We start from the raw sequence: 24,224 nt of genomic DNA on the forward strand, positions 1-24,224 counted from the left end.
AATCTGTGGTCTCCCTTGTCTGCTCTCTTGGCCTGAATAGTCCTCACACTAAGTCTGATCTGATGGCTGGAGCAACAGTGTCCTACCCAGCTAGCTCCTGATGGTTCTTGTCCTTCAGGATGGATCCTGTTGCTAGTCCTGAATGGCTACCAGAGGAACACAGCAGTAGAGGTTCTAAAATATATGGATAAATACTTTGGAATGTTTAACAGTTTTGTAAAGTAGAAAGAGCATGGACTGAGGAGTCCTGCAAACGTGGCTTATATTCCAGACTGTCATTTGCTAGCTTTTGATTTTTTGACAAAAGCCTTGGTTTTGTCAAGCCTCAGTTTTCTAACTTGTGAAATAGGTACTCAGCAAGTAATTGTAGTTACTATTATGATTGCCACCACAAAACATTGCTTCTGCTGTTCCCAGTCTTCATTGAGGGGAAGACATTTTACTTCTCACTGCCTGCACATCTTGCAGGTTCCAGCTTGCCCCACACCCAAGCCAGCCATGTCTAGACATTTTGGGTTTCCTAAGAAAAATTAGCTGCATGATAGTCTACCAAAGAGACAATTGAAAGGCCACACTTAATTAATTCCTTTTGTGTCTTCTGCTGTATTTCCTTTAGACTTGGGTTGAATTTCATTAGGGTTTGTATATCTGTTTTACTATTTTTTATTCTTTTGACTATACATCCTTTGGAACCCTAATTAATAGCTTTATTTGGTGACTGCAAGGCATTAATGTTCTGCAATTTTGGATTGTTTTTATATATTGTGTTAATTACTTTATAATTTCCCCTCCACACTATTAAGGACTTGTGTGTGTGTGTGTGTGTTTGTGCTTCAGGGCTAATCTCTTATACAAAAGCAAGTGAAATATATACTTTTATAAATGAGGCCAACCCATTTTGATGCTATCCCGTATGTTGCAAGTTTTCTTTTTTTAATTGCATGGGGGAAAGAAAAAGACTTTGGGGAGTATTTACTTTATTCTAACTTCAGAACTGTATTTCTGCTAATATCCTGGATGCCTCTTTGACTGGGAGTGGGCACAATATGTAATACACTAATCAGATCAATGCAAATCATAATACATTCCTTTACAAGGTTTGTGGGACAGCTGTGTAAAACAGTGATTTCATTTCATACCTTGGGTGATGTTTTAGCAAATACTGTCCCCCTGATTCTGTTGGGTTTTGCTTCGGTTTATTCCCCTTTTGGTTTTTGTTGGAATATATATGGTGGAAATTGGGACTTCTGGCACAAGTGGCTAGTTTTATTTTCTTCTCTTTGTGACCATTTGACTTTGGAATTTTTGTTTCTAACAGATTAGCTACAAAACCACCCAGAGGGAAGTGGATGTGGCTCAAGCGATTGAGACCCCACCTTCCAAATGAGAGGTCCTGGGTTTGGTTCCCAGTGCCTCATGGAGAAGGTGAGAGACACAGAAAGCACACAGCAAATGGACACAGAGAGCAGACGGCAACTACAATGAGAGGGTGGGAATTAAATAAAATAAATCTTAAAAACAAACAAACTACCCAGAACTTTTGTGACGTTTTTACATGACCAGAGTGGGGGATGGTGATATGACCAACAGTGTTAAGTATTTTCTTAGGACAGCATGGATCTTTGACTTTGGAGAAAGGATTTTAGCTTTCTTTACTCCTTTCCTTCCTTCCTTCAAGAGTCAATGAATTATTTCAGTTGAGCAAACTTGATGCCATCATTTCAATGTTTTAATAAGGTCAAAATTTTAGCCGTTTGTTTTATGTGGAAGAAATGTTAGTACCAGCATAAAACCAAATAAAAAATAAATTTAAATAGATGCTCCCACTTCCCTGAGATGCTAATAAACCATACAGAAAGACAGACATTTTGGTAGTGAGAAGTAAAAGAATTCAGAGTGCTCTTTTGAGTTATCATAAGTTGAGTGGAAGGCAAGAGAAAAATAAATAACCTGGTGATGTAATTTTTAAAAAAATTTTAATCAAAATACTAAGGAAAGAAGACTCTGAGGCAGTATGAATACACTTTAATGGCAGGATACAAATTTTAGTGATGAAATTGCAGAATCCCTAACAATTAATTTTAGAAATGAAATTTTGTCAGATTTTTCAATCTTAGAAGGGGGAACCTAGAGGAATCTTTAGGTATAAAGAGATCCAAACCCCTCAGAGATCAGACTGGAAAGCACTATTAATAAGATGAGGTATTTGAAAACACATCTATAAACTTCGTATTCTCATTTCCTGGGGAGGGTAGGTTATGAGAGTGGCTACATCTCTTCCTGAAATTCTGGATGAAGAGAAGAGGAATTTTTCTTTTCTGAGTGCTGTGTTTTCTAGATTAGAATAGAATCTAGAAGTGCCTCCAGTAGTTTCCAGAGAGCAGATGCATGCAGATAATTCAATCTGCCTAAATAATATGAATTGACACCTCTTCATGTACATTTCCATCTTATTCTCTGCCATCTTATCATTTTGCTCCATGACTCACTTGCACAGGCACTGACTCACCTCACAGGTACTTGACTTGCCACACAGGTACGCGAACCTAGGTCCTTCCATCTGGTAGGTGGAGGCCTTATCACTTGAGCCACATCCACTTCCCTTCCCTGGATTACTTTGCCAGCTGCTAAATGAACTCATTCCTGTTCTACCCCTCCTTACCAGCTCAATCCAATATCTGCACTGTAGTTATAATGATTTTTCCATATTATTCCTTGACTTATAACCTTTCAGTGAATCCACATTGTCTTTGGAAAAAGTCAACCCTCTTTAGTTTGATGGACAAGTTCTTTTTACTTTTTATGTTTTATGGGCCCAACTTCACTGGTTGCTTAAAGCACTCTTATTACCTTGAACTCAAACCTTGCTTTCTTTTATGCCAGAGCCTTTATGTTTGTGGTTTTTCTACCTAGAACAATTTTATAAAATTAAGTTTTTTCTTAGAGAAGTTGTAGTTTTACAGAAAAATGCAAAAAGATATAAATTCCATTTTTCATCCCTATTATTAACATGTTGCATTACTGTGGTATCTTTGTTATGATTGATAAAAGAGTATTATTATAATTGTATTATTAATTATAGTCCATGATTTACATTAGGGTTCACTATTTGTGTTGTCTACACCTATGGGTTTTATAATATTTTTATTCTAGTAAAATATATACAACTTAAAATTCCCCCTTTTAACCATGTTCAAATATATAATTCAGTGCTGTTAATTATGTTAAAAAAAGTCATGCTACCATTACCCCCGTTCATTACTAAAACTTTTGCATTACCACAAATTGAAATTATGTACCACTTAAATATTAACACCCCATTTCTAATATTGCCTGGTTCATGCAACCTGTATTCTACTTTCAAACTCTAAAAATTTGCTTATTTTAATGATTTCATATCAGTGAGTTCATACAATATTTATGTACTTTGAGCTCTTACCAGCCTTATATTATAGACAAGGATAAAAACACATGGAAAAGGGTGTTTTTCTTATTCATGAGAGTTTGAAGTCAATCAGAGATGGAAAATCCTCAGTTTACATGCTTTCTCTTCCCTTTTTATAGTCCCATGGACTTTACTAATAAATCATAACTGTCTTTACCATAGACCCAGGTTACAGCCTCAGAACCCTACTCAACTCAGCATTCCAGGAAACTGCTACCAAATGGAAAATGCACATGAAATGAAAATGTTTACCATGCCTGGACCAGATCATCTCTTTCCATTTCTGATATTTTTTGCAATTATATGATTCATTGTGTATCAAATGTGTCAGTTCTGGTCACTCTGTCATTAAAATGAGTGTAAGTCATTGTCTCTTGTTGTGTGGGATAACCAGTGCTCTCAACCAGTTACCCTGAATTCCAGGGAACTTGCATTTCCAGGGTCACTGTAGCAGTTTGATATGGTTATGAATTCCAAAAATAGATATTGGATTATGTTTGTAATCTGGTCTGTACCTAGGCATGATTGAGTTATGATTGCAGCTTTGATTGGGCCACGTCATTAGGATGTTGAGTCCCCGCCTCTTGGTCAGTAGGGACTCACAGATAAAAGGATGGCAAAGGACAGAGTAAAACAGTTTTTGATGTTGGAGTTTGATGCTGAAGCCTTAAACTGGAGCCCTGGGAAATAATCTCACAGAGGAAACAGAAGCAAGCCCCAGGAAGAGAGGAAACCTGAGCCCAGGAAGAAGCAAGACCCTGGAAGCGAGGAGCCCAGGAAGCCTGAACCGTCACAGACATTGGCAGCCATCTTGCTCCAACGCGTGAAAATAGACTTTGGTGAGGGAAGTAACTTATGCTTTATGGCCTGGTATCTATAAGCTCCTACCCCAGATAAATACCTTTTATAAAAACCAACCCATTTCTGGTATTTTGCATCAGCACCCCTTTGGTTGACTAATACAGTCACCTTTGGTAAAAATTTCCTGCTTTAGGAGAACTCCCACTCCAACACGTGTTTCACTTCCCCATACTGTTGCCTTCTCCAAGTTGTGGGCTTCCCTGTATGGGCAATTTAGTCTGTTTTCCTTGATTTCTCAGCCCTACCTCCAGCTTTTTAAAAAAGCATTTGGGTATAAGAGTTTTCTGGAAGGTTTGAGATGATAGGGAAGGACTTTCTATTATAGCAATGCAGTCATTTTAAAGTTGAATATCAGACATTCTTAATCATTGTTTCAGCAATATTCATGGAATACCTACCCTGTGATTAGTGTGGTGGGTGTGAGGTTCCAGTAGCGAAAGAAACAGACACTTTAAAAATCTTTCCCACCACTTAGTGTTTCTCACTGGCCACTTTTCTATTCAGGTTCATGCCTCCTGCTATTTTCAGGACCATATCCCCTTCAAGAATTATTCCTTTCTTCTATTTCTCTTCCTTCCTAGTCTCCTTCCCAGAAACTATCCACCCCAACCCAGTTCCTTTTTTTAAATGTAAAACCAATTTTCTCTCTAGATCCTATTAGGCTCTTCCCATAAACAGAGAAGCAATCATAGATCCTTCTAAGTAAAAAGACACATAACCTGGTCCCACTCACAAAGATTTTGAGAGTTCAATGTTTTCTCCTTCTTTCTCTACCAATGTCTTTGATTGATAGGAGGTAAATATAGAAAAATGTCTTTTCATTAATATAAATTAGGCCTCTCTGCTTTCAAGGCAGAAGGACCTACAGCAAATTGTTGTTTTAAATAAACATTTTTATAATCCAATTTCTTTGATAAAAATTTGGTACAGAAAGATGACTTTGGAAGAGGTATATATGATGGATTGAAGAGAAGGTATTGATAAAGAAAAATACTATGCTTTTTATTGTAGTTTAAGCATGAGGTTATATAGAAATAAAGATTTCCCAAGTGTGGCAGTTTGATATTATTTATGAATTCCAAAAGAGATATTGATTATGTTTGTAAACTGGCCTGTTCCTCTGGGTGTGATGCCCTTTGATTGTATTGAATTCAGCTGAGATGTCTTTGATTAAATTATATCAAGATTAGGGTTTTGATTTGACTACTTCATTAGGGTGTGCAAGGTTGAGTCCCTGCCCCCTTGGTGGGCTGATAAAACAGACTGTCATCCAGGAGAACAGAGAAAAAGACATGGCAGGGGAGAAAACTTTGTTTTGATGCTGGAGCCCCAGGGTGAGATGAGAAAATCACCTGATAGTCTATAGCCAACCTTGTGAAGAGAGCAGAGCAGCTGAACCCAGAAAGAAAGGAGGCTTGGGAAGCAGGATGAGCCTTATGTCAGCCTACAGCTGAGATCAGAAGAAGCTGGGACCACGGGGCCTTAAGAATCCTCACAGACATCACCTACTATCTTGCTTCAACATGTGGCAAATGACTTTGGGTGAGAAAGTAACTCTTAGGGCACCTTGAGTTGGACTCTTTAGGGGCTTATGATTGTAAGCTTTTACCCCAAATAAATATCCTTTATAAAAGCCAACAGAGTTCTGGTACTTTGCATTAGCACTCCTTTTGGCTGACTAATACAACAAGTATACAAGAATATACTCAAAGATGTTTATTGCATCATTATTTGTAGTGGTTACAAGCTGGGAGATTAATAAATTATGGAAATTCATACTATGAATAATATGCAGATATTTAAAAATGGATTGGACCTATATGTGTTGTCTAGAGAGATATCCTTGATGTTATTTTAGTGGAATACACATTTTCTTCAAAATAATCAAGAAAAGAAACCATTTGATTAGCAATTAATATGTTTATGTATTTTTAAATATGTACAGAAAAACTACTAAAGCAATACACAATCAATGTGGATGCCACTGATCATCTGACAAAGAGGTGGTTTGGGATTAAAGATGGAAAGGAAGTACAAAAGAGGGAAATTTTATTTGTCTTTAGATATATTATTTTACTAGTTATAATAATTATTTTGTAATTTTGGAAGAAAAATTTATAATTATTTCTAAAAATGATATAAGGTCCTATACAAAGGTAATGTGATATTGAAAAATGTGATATTAGAAAAACATGATTAATATAAGAGATATCACATGAAAATTTTGTGTCTAGACTGGATATGAGGCATTCCAAGAAGGAAAAAGAATATGTAGAGAATAAATTATAGAACATTAAAGACTGGATTACAGTTAGACAGAATTTTGGTGCAATACTATTAAAAAGCAGACTTAGCAATGCTATTTACTTTAAAAATCACATCTTTGCTCTTTCATCAAAAGAATTAAACATGCATTATCATGTCAGCGGATTTCTGATTACATGGTGGATTTAGCTAATGTAGACAACTTCCCTTCTCTCCACAGTTAGAAATTCTGGATAAAACATGATGCTTTTTTTTTTTTTTTTTACAAAGTATTTAACTGAGTTTGAATGACAGAAATAGAAATCTCCACGTGATAGAAAAGCTGAGGAGACTTAAATCCAGAAAAGAAAATGGAAGTAGGCCCCACAGAAGTATGAGGGGACCATAGAAGGTATATTTGCAAAGGGCTTTTAACACCCAATAGGGAAAGAGGATGTGGCCATATGTCTTCTGAAAGTTAGGAGATGATACTGAACCCCTTGAATAAAGCCCAGAATTTTGAAGGGTCACACAAGTTATTAAACAGGATCTAGAAAACCATGGTTTATGGCCTGGGGAAATAAAATCTCACTTCTTATCTACTTGGAGTCATGAATAGAAAATGTCACACACATATTTCAAAGGTCTATACTTGTGCTACTTAAGGACTTACTTTGTTACTACCTACATAGTTCCAGAAACCAAGTGTATTAGTCAGCCAAAGAGGTGCTTATACAAAGTACCAGAAATCTGTTGGTTTTTATAAAGGTTTTTATTTGGGATAGAAGCTTGCAGTTACTAGGCCACAAGGAGTAAGTTACTTCCTTCACCAAAGTCTGTTGCCACATGTTGGAGCAAGATGGCTGCCAGTCTCTGTGAGAGTTCAACCTTTTTCTTCTTAAGGCACCATGGTCCCGGCTTCTTCTGATCTCAGTTGTAGGCTGGCATAAGGCTAATCTCTCTCCCCAGGGCTCCAGCATCAAAAACTAAGCACTCTCCTCTGCCGAATCTTTTTTCTGTGTGTGTCTGCCCACCAAGTGGGCAGAGACTGAGTGTCCTACTAACATGGCGGAATCAAAGCCCTAATCTTAATTTAATCAAGTAAAAGTGAAACTTCTGAATTTAATACAATCAAAGGGTATCAGGCCCAGAGGAACAGACCAGTTTACAAACACAATATCTCTCTTTGGAATTCATAAATAATATCAAACTGCCACACCAAGTCAAGAAATTAACACAAAACTAATTTAGGACTATGGAAAATATAGTACAGCATTATACTGTAGAACTTTCTGTGATACACTTGTGCTGTCTAATGTGGTAGCCACTAGCCACAAGTAACTACTGAGTACCTGATGTGGTTAGTGGGGCTGAAAATCAGAATTTATTTAATTTTAATTAATTTCAATGTAAAAAGCCACATGTGACTAGTGGCCATGTATTGGACTGTAAATCTCTAGAGCCTGTAAGAAACAAATGAGAAATAATTCCATAGATTTTTGTATATAATCTAAGACATATGCAATTGCCACAGGACAAAAAAACCCAGCTGCAGATAGCTTCATATCAAAGTGTTTTGAAAATTTGAGAAAGACTGACTCTGAAGGAGAGGCAGCAACCAGGAGAATTAACTATCCCAAAACTGCAGACCAAAATTGATCTGAAAAAGACTATAAAGTAAATATATTTTAAAAGTTTATAGAGATAAAAGAAAGAATACAAAAATAATGAAAGAATGGAGTTGTTTGAGAAATGGCAGATTTTAAAAATAACCAACCTGAGCATCTAGCCTTCTAGATACAAACTATATAATCTTAAAAAAGTATGCACAATGGATCAACTTAATAGCAGATTAATTTCAAGTAAAATAGGAATTAGAAAACTAGAAGAGGGAATTGAATAAACCAGAATTCAGCACAGAGAGAGATAAAATGATAAATAAATGAATGATGTTAAGATACACAGTGAATAGAATGAAGAGATAGAATGAAATATTACAGAAGAGAAAATAGTGAAAGTACAGGAGAAGAGTATTCTAAGAGATCATGGCCAGGAAATTCTCAGAATTGAAGGAAGGCATAAATCCTCAAATTCAAAAATCATAATGGGTCTCCACTACTAAATAAAACAAAATGAGGCAAAACCAACTAATTTACCAACTAAACAGAAAAACAAATACACACTCCCCTGGGGAAGGGTGGATGGGATACTTGCTGTGGTTGTTTGGTACTTTTTATGAATTCTGAAAATAGATATTGGATTACGTTTGTAAACTGGTCTGTCCCTCTGGGTGTATTAGATTATATTGGATTCAGAGGTTTCACTTTTACTTGATAACATAATGATTAAGGCTTTGATTGGGTCATGTGAGTAGGACATTGCATCCCCGTCCCCTTGGTGGGCAGGGCCTCACAGAGAAAATAACAAGGCACGGGAGTTAGATGGAGTTGTGATCCTGGACACTGGGAAGTAAACACATAGAGAAGCAGATACACAAGGAAGGAGAGAGGCTTAATTGGACACAGCAGAGGCCCAAGGAAGAAAGCCAAGCCATTTACCTGATAGTCTATAGCTTACCTTGTGGAGCAAGCACAGCAGCTAAGCCAGGAGAGAAAAAAAGCCCTGGGAAGAGAGGAACCCTGGAAGCCTGAACCCTTAGCAGATGTTGGCAGCCATCTTGCTCCAATATGTGCTAATAGACTTTGGTGAGGGAAGTAACTTATGCTTTATGGCCTGGTAACTGTAAGCTTTTACTCCAAATAAATACCCTTTACAAAAGCCAACAGATTTCTGGTATTTTGCATCAGCACACCTTTGACTGACTAATACAGAATTGCAAAGGATTTTTAACAGGGAAAAAAAATGTATATACTTCTGTCTGCTCAAGTGGGGAGATGGAGTTGAGCTCCCTGAATAAAGACCAGAATCTTTAAGAATCACTGAAATTATTAAAATGGGCCTTGAAAAACCTAGGAAATACCTGGGTCATCATTAATGGAAAATAAGTCACTCAAAATAAATCAAATTTCTATATGTGTGCTACTATGATGGCTTAAACTTTTACTACCTGCACGGTTGTAAAAGACGTTAGGATGCATTATAGTGAAACCCAATTTTAAAAAAGCAAAGCCTCTACAAAGGAGTAACAAATAGACTGACAGATTCTCATCAACAACAATAATAAAAGTGGGTATTAGATCACAATAAAATAATACACTTAATATGCTGAGGAAAATAACCACCAATTTAGAATTCTAAATCCATCTAAACCTTCTGAAAAACTAATGAAGCACTCTTCATTCAGAAAGAAATCAATAAAAAAACGGATGCAAAGAACCATGTCATGTAAAGAAATTTGCAATCCAAATAAGCATTGACAAAAATAGAATAAAATGATGTTTAATTATTGGGAAAATTTTTAAAAAATGGAAAGCAGATACTAAATGACAATAATATGGAATTTGGAAGGCTGTGAATATAATTAAAATATTTCAAGGGCTTTGTATTGTTTGGAAGAATGCTAGAGATATTGATTAATTTTAGACTTACATAGTCAAGTAAGCATGTGAAATAGAAATAGAATGTGAAACTCAAAACCAATAGGTTTAAAGATAAAATATCTAACTTCAAAACAAAGGGGAAAATTGGAATGAAGAAAATTTGATTAAACCAATAGAACTAATAAAAGAAAAGAGAAATAGACAAAACAAAGTAAGATGCTCAAAATAAGTCCAAAGAGAGATAATCACAATCAATGTAAACAAAAAAAATCTGTCTGATTATAAATAAGCAGAGATGATCAGATTGGGTTAAGTATGAATTAAAAATATTTTTGAGTTGTTGAAGCTGGGTAGTTTAAACAAAGAGGCTGATTTTAAACAAGCAAACAAAACAACTGTAAAATCTTAAGCCTCCCAATTTTAAGCCAAATTCAGCATATAAATGCACTACCTTCCTCTGACCTCCACAGCATGGGACATTATGCCCAGACACTGAAGGATTATTTCTAAGTACCAACCAGCAATGCATTTGGAAAAAGACTTTGACCAAAAGGGGAAATATTAAATACAAATGAGTTTTTATGGCTGAGAAATTTCAAGTGAGTTGGGAGATTATTCCACAGGTTATATTTATGCATGTCTCAGCAGGATCTCATTGATGGCCACAGTAAACTGTGCCTCAAATAGTGGAGCTTCTGAGGGCTCTAGAGACATCTAGACACTGTGGGCATAGCAGACAATCTCAGGAATTCAGCACCCTATCAGTGGGCCTTACTTTAGAATGTATGCTCCCCAGTGTAACAGAGTTAGACTACGCATAGCTTTTTGCCCCTTTTATTTGAACCTATAATTAGGACTGTTCTCATTAAATATATATCCCAGAGACTCAAATATTGGGTCTGTTTATATGCTATTTGAGCCCTGAATCTTAGCAGAGTATTAACACTACTCTCCAGTTGGACTCACTCAGGACAACTAACATAAGGATGATGTTGGGCAATACCCATTCCAAAAAACAGAAAGTATCTACAACAGCAAGCAAGACAGTTCCATCCATCTGTCCCATGGGATCTAACCCCCTGCTTGATGAGAAACAAAGTGGGCATCCTTATCCCCAAATCCTCAAGATTGAAGAATGAAGAAATATTAGGGGGGAATGCAACTGTGGTCTAAGGTAGATTTATTATTATTCTAACAATGGAAGAACTTGTATCATTGATATAAAGGCAGTGGCCATCAGAGGTACTGAGGGAAGGGAGAGGGAAGAATAGGTGTAACATGGGGGCATTTTGGGGACATTGGGATTGTCCTGCATAACATTGCAGTGGTGGATACATTTTTTCAAAACCTATAAAATTGTGCAGGGCATGGTGTAAACTTTAAACTATTCCATGGTTAGTAGCAATGCTTCAATGTGTTCATCAATTGTAACAAATGTACCACACTAATGAAAGATGTTGTTAATTGGGGAAAGTGAGGGAGGCACAGTGGGTGGGGTAATATGGTATCTATATTTTGATGTAAAATTTAAAAAATTTAATAAGTTACTGAATTGGATAGAGGGTCAGTATTTACATAGCAGGTTGCATTTCTATACATATGTACAAACTGAAAGTGCAATAAAAAAAAAGATACCACTTACAACAGCAAAAACAAAGTAAGATACTTAGGAGTAAATATTACAATATATGTTCAAGACCTTCATTGAAAAATTATGAGATCTTATTAAAAAATTTTGAAGAAATCTAAAAAAAATGGAGGATACCTCATGTTGCATCATGTTTATGAGTAGAAAGTCTCAGTATCAGAAAGATGTTAATTCTTTCCCCATTGATCTATTAAATCGAACCATATGCAATTTTCATCTTTGTAGATCAAAAATAATTTAACATTAATATCAAAAGGCTCAACTTAATATATTTTAAATGCAATTTTAATTCAAACACTAATAATGTTTTATAAGAACTTAAGTTGGATATAGTCACATTATACTATAATATGTCAGTGTCCCTGAATATGGTGCCCATCAATTATTGAATCAAGCATTTGGAAAAATTTGGAATCACTGTTGGTGTAGAAGAATATGCTAATCTATGTACTAAAGTCTGCTAATACTGGGGGCATTACTGGACAAGAAATAGGCTAGACAAATTTGAATTTGGGGAAGGATAGCCTCTGGAAAATTTCAGGTCGGAGAGTTGAGGGAAGTAAAAAGAATTTTAACAAGTGTATTGTATGTTTGGATTCAGTTTAATTTCTTAAAGAAGTGCAAATAAAAGTTTTTGGCTGTTTTAAAATTTTTTTTTAGACAAAACTAAGTTTTCGTTTATGTGATCCTATCCCAGAACTCAATTATAAGAGTTTCTGAGTACATAAGGTGCATGCTGTCTTGTGTGCATGATGAAAAACCTCACAGGTCAGTTTAACTGTGTAGGTGCTTAGAGAAGTCATATACAAAACCTGGCTTGGTTTCAATGCAGAAGCGGCTCACACCCCAATCACTAAATAGCTATGGTGAGTGCTAGATTTGGAGGTTATCCACAAGCATTCTACCCCATAAAATGAGGCAGTCCGTTAGAGATTTGGGGAAAGCTGGCAAAGGAAGCAGGCAAATATTCCTCCACACTTCACCTTATCCAGTAAAAATGTTGGGGGTGGGGTGGGGAACTCTTAGATCTAAAGCCAAAGGGACACACACATGTACCCTCAAAACCAGAGAAATCACGGCATTTAATATCAATCTTCAATACTTCGGTGAGACCCTGGCTCAGGATAGCTCCCAGAAAGGAGTTATATCTTTCTTGAAGTAAAGTATAAACAACGACAGAAAAATGAACTTTTGTCCATACTTTCATTATTTATCCACAACATAACCAGTCTTCTGGCCCATCCTTTATTGTGATCACAGTGATCTGTTTGTTCAGGACTCTTGCATGGTCAAGTGTTGCTCATAAATTTGCTTGCCACGGTAGGCCAATACAACAGTAAAAAAAAAAAAAAAGGCTATCTATCTATCTATCTATCTATCTATCTATCTATCTATCTATCTATCATCTATCTATTTACCATCTTCAACTGACTAATGATTTGTAAAATTGGTGATATTATGTACTTAGTTTGCAAGGGCTGCTGGTACAAAGTACTAGAAATGATTGGAATTTTATTTGGGGTAAAATCATACAGTTCTGAGGCCATGAAATGTTCAGATCAAAGCATCATCAGAGATGCTTTCACACCAAAGTCAGCTGCAGTAGACCCTGGTATCCTGGTGAAGATGGTAACTGATCTCTACCAAGCTCCCTGCCTTATCCTCCAGAATCTACTGTTTATTGGGAGCTAAGCTATGGGCAAGCAGGTATATGGCTCGGCTTGGCCCCTTAGCCTTGAGCTGCTTCATGGGTACAGCTCTTTGGGGTCCTCTTTCTGTGCTTCCATGCTCTGCTGATTCCAGACTCTGAGATGTCTCTCAGTCTCTCCAGGCTTCTTTGTTTTCCTGCAGTCCCCTTTCTCACATGGTGGAACAATATGGCAACTTCCTCTCTCTATGTCTCTTTCTCTGTGTCTCTCTTTATATAAAGCTCCAGTAAGAGGGTGGAGATACAACCTGAGCCTCACTGATGTAGTCAGATGAAAAGGGCCCTACAAGGGAAGCAGACTTGGCCCAATGTGTAGGGTGTCTGCCTACCACATGGGAGGTCCATGGTTCAAACCCTGGACCTCCTTGACCCGTGTGAAGCTGGCCCATGTGCAGTGCTGATGCTCACAAGGAGTGCCCTGCCATGCAGGGCTGGCCCCTGCGTAGGAGAGCCCCACATGCAAGGAGTGCACCCCGTAAGGAGAGCCACCCAACACGAAAGAAAGTGCAGCCTGCCCAAAAATGGTGCTGCACACACGGAGAGCTGACACAAGATGACGCAACAAAAAGAAACACAGAGTGCCGGTGCCAGTGATAAGGATAGAAGCAGTCAAAGAAGAACACACAGCAAATGGACACAGAGAGCAGATAACTGTGTGTGTGGGGGGGGGGGGGGAGGGAGGAAAGGGGAGAGAAACAAATAAAAAATAAATCTTAAAAAAAAAGAATCCTTTGACTTTAAAAAAAGGGGCCCTACAAGGAGCAGATGTGGCTTGAGCAGTTGAGCACCTGCCTCCCACATGGGAGGTTCCTGTTGCCTCCTAAAGAAGACAGACAACGAGCAAAAGAAAAGCAAAATCAATGAGCAAACAACAAGCAGACAACTAGCAAAAATAAATGAGCAGGAAGACAATGTAGCTTAAGCAGTTGAGTGCCCACCTCTCATATGGGAGGGCCCAGGTTCAGTAACTGGTGCCTCCTAAAGAAAAAAGAAAAACAGTCAGACAACAAGCAAAACAAAAAACCAAAACAACGTGCATACAATGGGTGCAAAAATAAAAACAACGAGCAAACAGATGAGGGAGCTATCTTGGGTGGGGGGAGGGCCCTATAGGGGAGAGATGTGACTCAAGAGGTTGAGTGCCTGCTTCCCACATGGGAGGTCCTGGGTTCAATCTCTGGTGCCTCCTAAAAACAAGCAAAAAAAAAAAAAACCCAAAGCAAAAAACAAGCAAACAAAAAAACCCAAGTCAGGATGGATCAGTGGTTGAATGCTGACTTCACACATTTGAGGTCCTGGGTTCAATCCCCAGCCCCATTATCTCAAAAAAAATCTTTTTCTTTTTGGGTTTCATGAAAGAGTTTCAAACAGTATACACATACCAAAAGATTTTCAATGTCTTTTAAATCTTCAGAAAAAATATTAATTTTTTAAAGCATATATTTCATGTCAATGCATTTTTAGTATATATTGCAATGCTATGCTAACCAAATTATTTAATTAAATAAAGCATCCCATTTCTTTACAAAATCATATAACAGAGACCTCATTTTCATTCTCATTTGTATCCCAAAACACTAGAAACAAAACTGTGAGTATCTAGAGAGCCATCTGTGGAAGAAATTACAATTGATATTGATGAAGCCAGCATTGGCTATTAAAATAGCAAGTGCAATTGATGAAGTTGACTGAGTCCAGTATAGTAATCTCTATTTCTAAGACGTTAGGTTTCAGGTAGGTTTTCTTACTTGAGAATGAGGTAAAGGAGAATGAAATAATACACAAGATTTCTGTAGCAAGGGATTTACTCTAGAATAATGACTCCTGCCTAGATGGGAGAAAATACCTGAAGAGATCATTTCACATCTTACAAATTGAATCTCAGATTATTTTATTTTCTGGCAGTTTTTGCTTTAGTAAAACATTTATTTAAATCTTCATGATGTGGGAATGATAGAAGGCCAATATATTTGCAATTTACAGAGCCATCAGAATTCTTTTTAATGTTTGAATTGTTGGGTCAGTGTCCAAATCTTTGATTTTTAACTAAATCCATTTGCCTTTGCAAACTTATGAGGCTTTTTATTTGATGATTGGAATAGTTAAGAAACCTTTTAAATCATTAATTAGTTTCATTCTAAAAGAAAATTCCTCATTTTATTAATTTTAACAATTAATTTTGTTTGTTTTGACTACAAAACCAAACAATTTGAATTTAAGTTTTATATATGGATGAATGAGTTAATGAAAAAGAACACAACAATGTTGACTTTCCCTCTAGAGGAAGATGTTATTTTATGAAATAAATCTATTAGTTTGTGAGTAAGAAGAGTTTAAAGAACATTTCTGATTTGCCTTTTTTGATTTTGTTCTAGAGATCATTTCCAGGAGAAAATTCTCCATTTGATCAAGGGATTAAAATTGAATGAGGAGGACAACCAGCAAGATGGTGGCAGAATAAGGAGCTCCTAAAGTCAGCTTCTGCTAAAGGGCACTTTGTAAATATCCAGAGCTATCTGGACCCAGCTGAAACATCTCTTTGGGGGCTCCAGGAGATGAGATGAGCATCCTGCAACATCCTTGGTGGAATGGAAGGAGGAGACTGTTCATTTGCAGAGAAGATTCCTAAGAAGAGCACTCCATGCCTTGGAGGCCAGTGCCCATCCTCCAATGGAGGCACAAGCCATGTTGGGAGCTGTTCAGCAGCTGGAATTGAACACTCCACTTTGCAAAAACAGGGGAGGAAGAGATGGTTGGGAGCCAACTTCAGCTACTGAAGAGTAAATTCAGCAGGCTAATGAATAACCCTAAGAACAGCTAGAGTTTGAGCCTGTCCAAGTCAGAAAGAGGCCAGTAACCACCATTTTAACACTGCAGTTGGCATGAGGAGAAATGGAGGGGACTGAAAATCACAGTGCTGATAGGGACTGACTTCTTTCCATCCAGAGCAGATGGTAGCTCTAGCATAAGCCCCAGCCCCACTCTGGTAGGGAGGAAGCTGGGGGGACCTGAACTATCCTCTCTGGGAAATTACCAGCCAAGCCACAGAGGCTGGTGATTATCCTACTCTGGTGGCACAAGCTGCCCCAGAAGCTATTCTGTAGCTAGAATTGGAAGCTCCATTTCCCAAAAACAGGGGAAGAGGAGACAGTTGGCCACTGATTTAAGACACTGATTAGTAGACCTGGCTGTCTAAGGCATAACCCTAGAAAAGGTAAAGTTTGAACTTGTCCAAGTTGGAAAGAGGCTGGTGGCCACCATTTTGACTCTGCCTCCAGCATGAGGGGAAGCCAGCTTGTCTGAAAATCACAGTGATGGTTGGAACTGGTTTCTTTCACCCAGATTGGTCTGCAGCCCTAGTCTAGGCTTCGGCCCCACCTCTGGCAGGGAGGAGGCTGGTGTGCCCTGCCCAGCCTATCCAGGTAACTGCAGGTACCTCAGGATGGCACAGACTGAATAATCAGAGGTCTACTGGGGCAACTGCAGTCATCTTGGATCCACACTGCATAGATTGCTGCCCATATCTGTAGCTCCATCCCTGCCCCAGGTGGGGAAGAAAGGGGTGTGAAGCTTCATCAGTCTCTCTGGGCAACTACTGTCTAGGCCTGCATGTGGATTATTCCACATAGTTGTGACTCTGTCCTTACCCCTGGCAAAGGAGAAAGTTGGAAGAAGTTTCATTGGTCCCTGGTGCAATGAGGGCAGCTTGAGCCTCCACAGCTTACAGCACCAACTACATGCTTGGCTCCTCCTGCACAAACAGCAAGGGAAAAGTGATAGGAAGCCCTAGACTAAAGAGAAAAACTGCACCCAGAATAAATACTCTAGGAAGCCAGATGTGAAGAAACCAACAAAAAATTACAATCCACACCAAGAAAGAGGAAGCTATGGCCCAGTTAAAGGAAGAAGATAAGCCTCCAGATGACATAAAGGAGTTGAGGCAACTAATTATACATATTCAAACAAATCTCCTTAATAAATTCAATGAGGTGGCTAAAGAGATTAAGGATCTTAACAAGGCATTGGATGAGCAAAAAGAAGAATTTGAAAGCATACATAGAAAAACAGCAGATCTTATGGGAATAAAAGGTGCAATCAATGAAATGAAAAAAACATTGGAATCATATCATAGCAGATTTGAGGAGGCAGAAGAAAGGATTGGTGAGCTTGAATAAAAGGCCTCTGAAAGTGAACATACAAAAGAACAGATGAAGAAAATGAAAAAATTGATCAAGGTCTCAGGGAACTAAATGACAACAAAAGATTTGCAAACATATGTGTCATTGGTGTCCCAGAAGGAGAGGAGAAGGGAAAAGGAGCAGAAGAAATATTTAAAGAAATAATGGTAGAAAATTTCCCAACCCTATTGAAGGACACAGATATCCCTGACCAAGAAGCACAACATACTCCCATCCAAAAGAATCCAAATCGACCAACTCCAAGACACATACTCATCAGGATGTCTAAGGCCAAAGACAAAGAGAGAATTCTGAGAGCATCAAGAGAAAAGTAATGCATAACATATAAGGGATATCTAATAAGATTAAGTGCTGATTTCTCACCAGAAACCATGGAGGCAAGAAGACAGTGGTCTGATATATTTAAGATACTACAAGAGAAAAACTTCCAGCCAAGAATCTTATATCCAGCAAGATTGTCTTTCAAAAATGAGGATGAAATTAGATATTCACAGATAAACAGAAACTGAGAGAATTTCTATAAAAGAGACCAGATTTTCAGGAAATACTAAAGGGTGTGCTGGAGCCTGAAAAGAAAAGACAAGAGAGAGAGGGGCGGAAGAGAGTCTAGAAATGAAGATTATATCAATAAAAGTAACTAAAAGTGTCAAAAGAGTGGTGAAAATAAAATATGACAGAAAAAAACTCAAATAGTCAGGAATAAACTTAACCAATGATGTAAAGCACTTGTATTACAGAAAACTGCAACTCAGTGTTAAAACAAATCAAAAAAGGTCTAAATAACTGGAAGAACATTCCATGTTCATGGATTGGAAGACTAAATATCATTAAGATGTCAATTCTACTCAAATTGATATACAGATTTAATGCAACCCTGATAAAAATAGCAACAGCATTAAAGAAAAAATTGAAAACATGATCATTAAATTTATTTGGAAGGGTAAGGAATCCTGAATAGCCAGAAACATCATAAAAGGAAAAGTGAACCCTCCTCTCCAGACTTTAAATCATAATACCTACCTATAACAGTAAAAACAACATGGTATTGGCCTAAAGACAGACCCAATAGACCAATGGAACCAAATTTATGGTTCAGAAACAGACCCTCACAGGTATGGTCAAGCGATTTTTGACTAGCCTGTCAATCTCACACAGCTCGGGCAGAACAATCCATTCAACAAATGGTGCTGAAAAAATTGGACATCCATAGCTGAAGGAAGGAGGAAAGAGGACCCCTATCTCACACCTTTTCTAAAAATTAACTCAAAATGGATCAAAAAACTAAAAATAAAAACAAGAACCATAAAACTTCTAGAAGAAATTATTGGAAAATACCTTCAAGACCTGGTGGTAGGTGGTGGATTCTTAAAGGAGAAAATAGAAGGACTGGGTGGACGACTGATGTTTAATGTATATAGAAGTTTTGATTGGCTTTACTGTAAAATTGCAGAGGTGTGTGGAGTGGATGGTAACACACAGCGAGTGACAGTTGGTTTATAAATGGGGATGTGACTGAAAATGGTAGTCTAGTTATGTAAATACCAATTAATAGAATGGTTGAGAATAATCTAGTAACTGAATAGCACAGTAAACCCAGAGGTGGATAAGAATTATGACTGATGGTACAGATGCAAAGTGCCCTTTGAGAGCTAGAGCAAATGTACATCACTACTGCAGGGTGGTAGAAATGTGGAGAGGAGAAGCATGGGAAAAATACAACTGGAATGACCTATGGACTGTGGTTAGCAGTAATAATATAATATTCTTACATCTATGCCAAAGATGTACTGTGTTGATAATGGGGCAGTAAGGAAGATGTGAACCAAATGTACACTGTGGATGTGGTAATAATCACATGATATTATCTCATCTGTAACAAATGTTCCACCACAGTGTGGTTTGTTGATAGAGGGGTGTTGTTTGGGAATTTTGTACATGTGCGTGATTGTTTTATAAATTTACAACTTCTGTCATAAAAAATATATTTAAAAAATAATAATAGGGTGGGTTGGGGGAAATATACACAAATTGTAAGATAAGGAGTGTAATTAGTAGTAAGATTTTGACAATATTCTTTCATAATTTGTAAAAACATCTCACGACATTGGAAGATATTGGTGGAGTGTTGATATATGGTACCCTTGTATGATGTTATGCATGTTTCCTTTGTAAGGTCACAAGTATATACTTATTGTTTATGTATGTTCATATATAAATGATATAAAGATTATAATAATAATAGGGTAGGTTGGGGAAAAATACTTTGGTTAGTAGCAATATTTTGACAATGCCTTTTAATAATTAGTTTAAAATGTTTAACAACAATGCAAGGTATTGTTGGAAGGGTGAATTATGAGAGTCCTGTATGATGTTATTTATGTTTGTTTTGTAAGGTCACAACTATTACTATACTTATTGATATATACTTATTGATTATGTATATTTATGTATGTATGTATGAGTGATATATTTTAATAGATAAAAATGAAAAAACAAAAATTAATTAAAATTTAAAAAAATTGAATGAGGAAAACAATGCTCTGAAATAGATTCTCTATCTAAAATGTGGCGAAAATGCCATTTTCCAATGAATTTCTATGAAGAAAGGCAATTAATACTCCACAGTTTAAAATATTAAAAATTTCCCACTTTTTTCCTAACACGGTTATAAATGTAGAAAGTTTCTTTCATAGTCCTCACCTGGAATTTTGGTTTTAGTATTCAGTAAACTAGCAGTAAAGGAACAGATTAAATGAAAAGTCACAGATGATTTGTCCACCTTTAGGAGAAATGAATCTAGCATAGGGCCTTGTTCACAATAGTTGCCCAGTAGATGATGGCTAGATGGAGGCATGAGCCAAATACAATGTTAGTTTGTGTTAGTGAATGTTTTTAGTTCTTAAAAGGCTTGTTTAGGTTCAGCAGTTTTGGAATTTTTGTCCCAGTCTGATCTAATTCATGATATATTTTGGAAAAATGCTAAATATAAACTAACTGATCTAATAAAACTTACTTCCATTTGTCCTGCTAAAATTTTATTTTACAATTCCTTCTTTGAAATGACTTTAGTGTCATTTTTTCCTATTTAAACATCTCTTTTCCCTAGTTTATGCTCTCTTTCTTAATTGGTATGCTGACATCTCCTTCTTTGCTGTCCAATCCATTCTAATCAATAATTTTAAACACTAATTTTAATGTATTACCTTAATAAAACTCTATAATGAATTATTTACCTCAGTAATTTAGTTTTATTAAAATAAAAAAGCCTTAAAGCAAAGCTCTCAATAATCACTACACCAAAGTTATTTAATCAAAATTTTCATTAATAATAATTTGAATCTGGCATCTATCATTCTCCTCACTTTTATTTGAACAAAATAAAAAAAAAGGAAAAAAAAACACAAAACCTCTTCTCACTTTCAATCCTGAGGTTTTTATTTAAGTTCATCAACTTCCCTTTATCAAAATTCTACTTAATCTTCAAATAATCATTTAAAATATCTGAGCTATCCCTCTTCATAATAAGGGCTCTGCTAAGGTTACCATGAGAATACCACCCCAGAACAGAGTTCTCACTGTCATCTACAAACCATCTGGTCTCCCACTTCATCTGTGAGTGAATCTGTCTCCCAGCCTTTGGTTAAAGCCAATTGTGTTTTGAGTCTCATGCTATCAGGCTACACTGTTCTCTCCCCTTCCTTGTTGGTGTGTATCTTAGTTTACACAAATTGTTTGTCTTGAATACAGGAATTTATTTTCTCGTGGTCTAGGATGCTTGAAATCCTAAAGCAAGGTGCTGGCAGCATCATGCTTTCTCTGAAGTCCATAGCTTCCTTTTGGTAACTTGCTAGCATAATTCAATCTCTACTCCAATCACATGGCCACCTATCTACTTCTGTCTCTGACTTCTGGGTCCAAATTTCCTTAGCTTATAAGTAATCAAGTCATATGGATGAAGGCCCATCCTGATTTAGTTTGGCCTCATCCTAACTAATAACACTTTCAAAGATAATTTGCAAATGGGTTCACATCCACAGGACTCGGGGTAGGGCTTGAACATATCTTTGTGGAGGTCATAAATAAATCCATAGCAGTATTATCTCTTATTTCTTAATAATTTTCCTTTACTTATTGAAACCACTGAAGATTTTGAGACCATACTCAAAATTGTCCTCTCCATCCCGTCTCCTGTCAGAGTCCAATATTCCACTATGGATGTCAGCAACATGGTGACATAAGACATTCCCTGAAAAACCTTCCACAGAGATTCAGCCAATATAAGAACAAATTCTCCTTAATAAGAACTCTGGAGGACTGTAGAGACTGGAGAAGGACTTGACAAATGCTGATACAAAGAAAGAGACAAATATCAGATAGGAAATTTCCATCTCAGACCCGTCAATCCTCTCCCCTTTCCTTCACTTATTCTCCAGTGCAGCTTGAAGTTCTCCAGAGGGAGTGACTCAGATCTCACTCATCAGCAACACAGACTATGGAGGAATTCACAGCAATGAGTTAGAACCCCATGGATATCAAGGTACAGGGGTCCAAGTTCACAGAGACCCTGGGCTGAGCACTGGGAAGTGCTGCATACAGAGGGGCCCATGGGAGACAGGGGGTCTATGACAGAAAGGCAGTCAAGTGGTGCCACTCACTCAAGCCTGTTCCTGTTGACTGGACTTCCTAAATGCAAAATGGACTTTTCTGGAGTGTCCCACCTTTCTGAATTGAACTCATCTGGCTCTGCCAGATGCAATGCCCTAACAGGGAAGAAACCAAAGGCAGAAAAGCTTCATAGAAAATTAAATAATAAAAAGGGAGTCAAACTGAATGGCTGTAAGATTGAAGGGTCCCAAACCTGAAAAGTATAAGGAAAATGGGGCATTGAGTTAAGGAAAGAATTTAAACAAATAATAGAAGTTGGGGAGAAAATTCTGCACAAGAACAAACAGAATAGGTGAAGATTCTTGAAGAAGGAACAGAGGAAAGGAAAGTTTCTACTGGATGTGAAACAGTTACACACAAAATGTGCAATCTTAAAATTGTACCACATATTCAGGATAAGAATCAGATGAAGAAGAGCTGAGAAATATGATCAGTTAAGCTCAGACTATTCTAAAGGTGCAAAATAAGTTGGACCAAGCATTGAAGAATAGCCTTAATACAAAGCCAATCAACAATAAAAGTCTGAGAAACTAACCTTCAAGTTAACGCATCAAGATAATCAGATGCCTAGACATCATCAAATAAATTACAAGCCAACTAAGAATAGGAAGATATGATTCAGTCAAGGGAACAAATTAAAAATACAGAAGAGATAAATCTCTTCTGAATTTGGAACAACTAATCAAAGAAGTTCAAACAAACTCCTAAATCAATTCAAGTTGATGAGGGAAATATACATAAAGAGACAAAGGATATTAAGAAGACAATGTGTAAGCATAAAGAAAAATTTGAAAGTATAAAAAGAAACATAACAGAAATTTTGGGGATGAAAGACAAAGTATTAGAGATTAAAAATACACTAGAGACATACAACAGCAAATTTCAAGACAAAAAGAGTCAATGAACTAGAATAGAGGGCAATTAAAATCATATGGTCAGAAGAACGGATAGAGAAAAGAATAGGAGAAATTAAGCAGTGTCCTTGGGATTTGAATGACAGCACAAAGCACACAAACATATGTATCATGGGGGTCCCAGAAGGAGAAAAGAAGGGAAGAGGGACAGAAAGGAAATTTCAGGAAATAATGACCATACATTTCCAAACTCTTATGAAAGACATAATACACATATCCAAGAAGCACAATGTACTTCAAATGTAATAAATCCTAACAGACTTACTTAAGTAGCATACAGAGTTTTCTTACACCCCACAGTTCTCTCACCTTTTTTTGTACTTGTTACCACTTATATCTTTATACATTTATGTCCAAAATTATAGATTTATCATACTTTTTATGCATTTGCATTTTAGTACCTGTGGGAAAAATGATGTGTAGTTACATACCAAATATTATACTACAATATACCAACATTTATAATTATTCAAATAGTTCCATTTACTGCAGGCCGTTATTTCTTTATACTGCTTTGAGTCATTGCCTAGTGTCCCTTCCTTTCAGCCTGAAAATCTCCCTTTAATATTGCTTGTAGGTCAGGTCTAGTGGTGATGAACTCCCTCAGCTTTTGTTTATCCTGGAATGTCTTAACTTCTCCTTTATTTTTGAAAGTCTCACCAAAAACAGAATTTTTTTTTTTTGGCAGTTGTTTACTTTCAGCACTTTGAGTATTTCAACCCATTGCCTTCTTGCTTTCCATGGTTTCTGGTGAGAAATCAATACTCAGTCTAATTGGGCCTCCCTTTTACATACCTTGCAGCTTTCAGAACTCTCTCCTTATCCTATGCATTTGATAGTGTGATAACAATATGTTATGGGTGTGTTAGTATCCATCTCAATCCTGTTTGATGTTCTTTGGCCTTCCTGGGCAGTCACATTCATGTCTTTTGCTAAGTTTTGCAAGTTTTCTGTCATTATTTCTTTGAATAATCCTTCTTCCCCTTTCTATTTTCTCCTTCTGGGATTCCCATAATATATATCTTGGTAAACTTGATAGT

At 36.9% G+C, this 24,224-nt stretch overlaps 1 long non-coding RNA gene across 2 annotated transcripts in view; it reads left to right on the forward strand.

The window, feature by feature from the left end:
• LOC131277971 (uncharacterized) overlaps positions 1-19,585 on the forward strand; it is a 193,287-nt gene extending 173,702 nt beyond the window's left edge. Inside the window, exons 4-5 of one of the 2 annotated variants that reach the window (XR_011649669.1) lie at positions 1,319-1,425; positions 15,782-19,585. This is a non-coding gene — a long non-coding RNA (uncharacterized lncRNA). Of the gene's footprint in view, positions 1-1,318; positions 1,426-3,607; positions 5,945-15,781 lie in introns of those variants that run through there. The other variant, XR_011649672.1, reaches the window with a different exon arrangement.
• Positions 19,586-24,224: the final 4,639 nt, after the last annotated feature.

Source organism: Dasypus novemcinctus, chromosome 1, assembly GCF_030445035.2.
Source record: "Dasypus novemcinctus isolate mDasNov1 chromosome 1, mDasNov1.1.hap2, whole genome shotgun sequence".
Taxonomy (NCBI): Eukaryota; Metazoa; Chordata; class Mammalia; order Cingulata; family Dasypodidae; genus Dasypus; species Dasypus novemcinctus.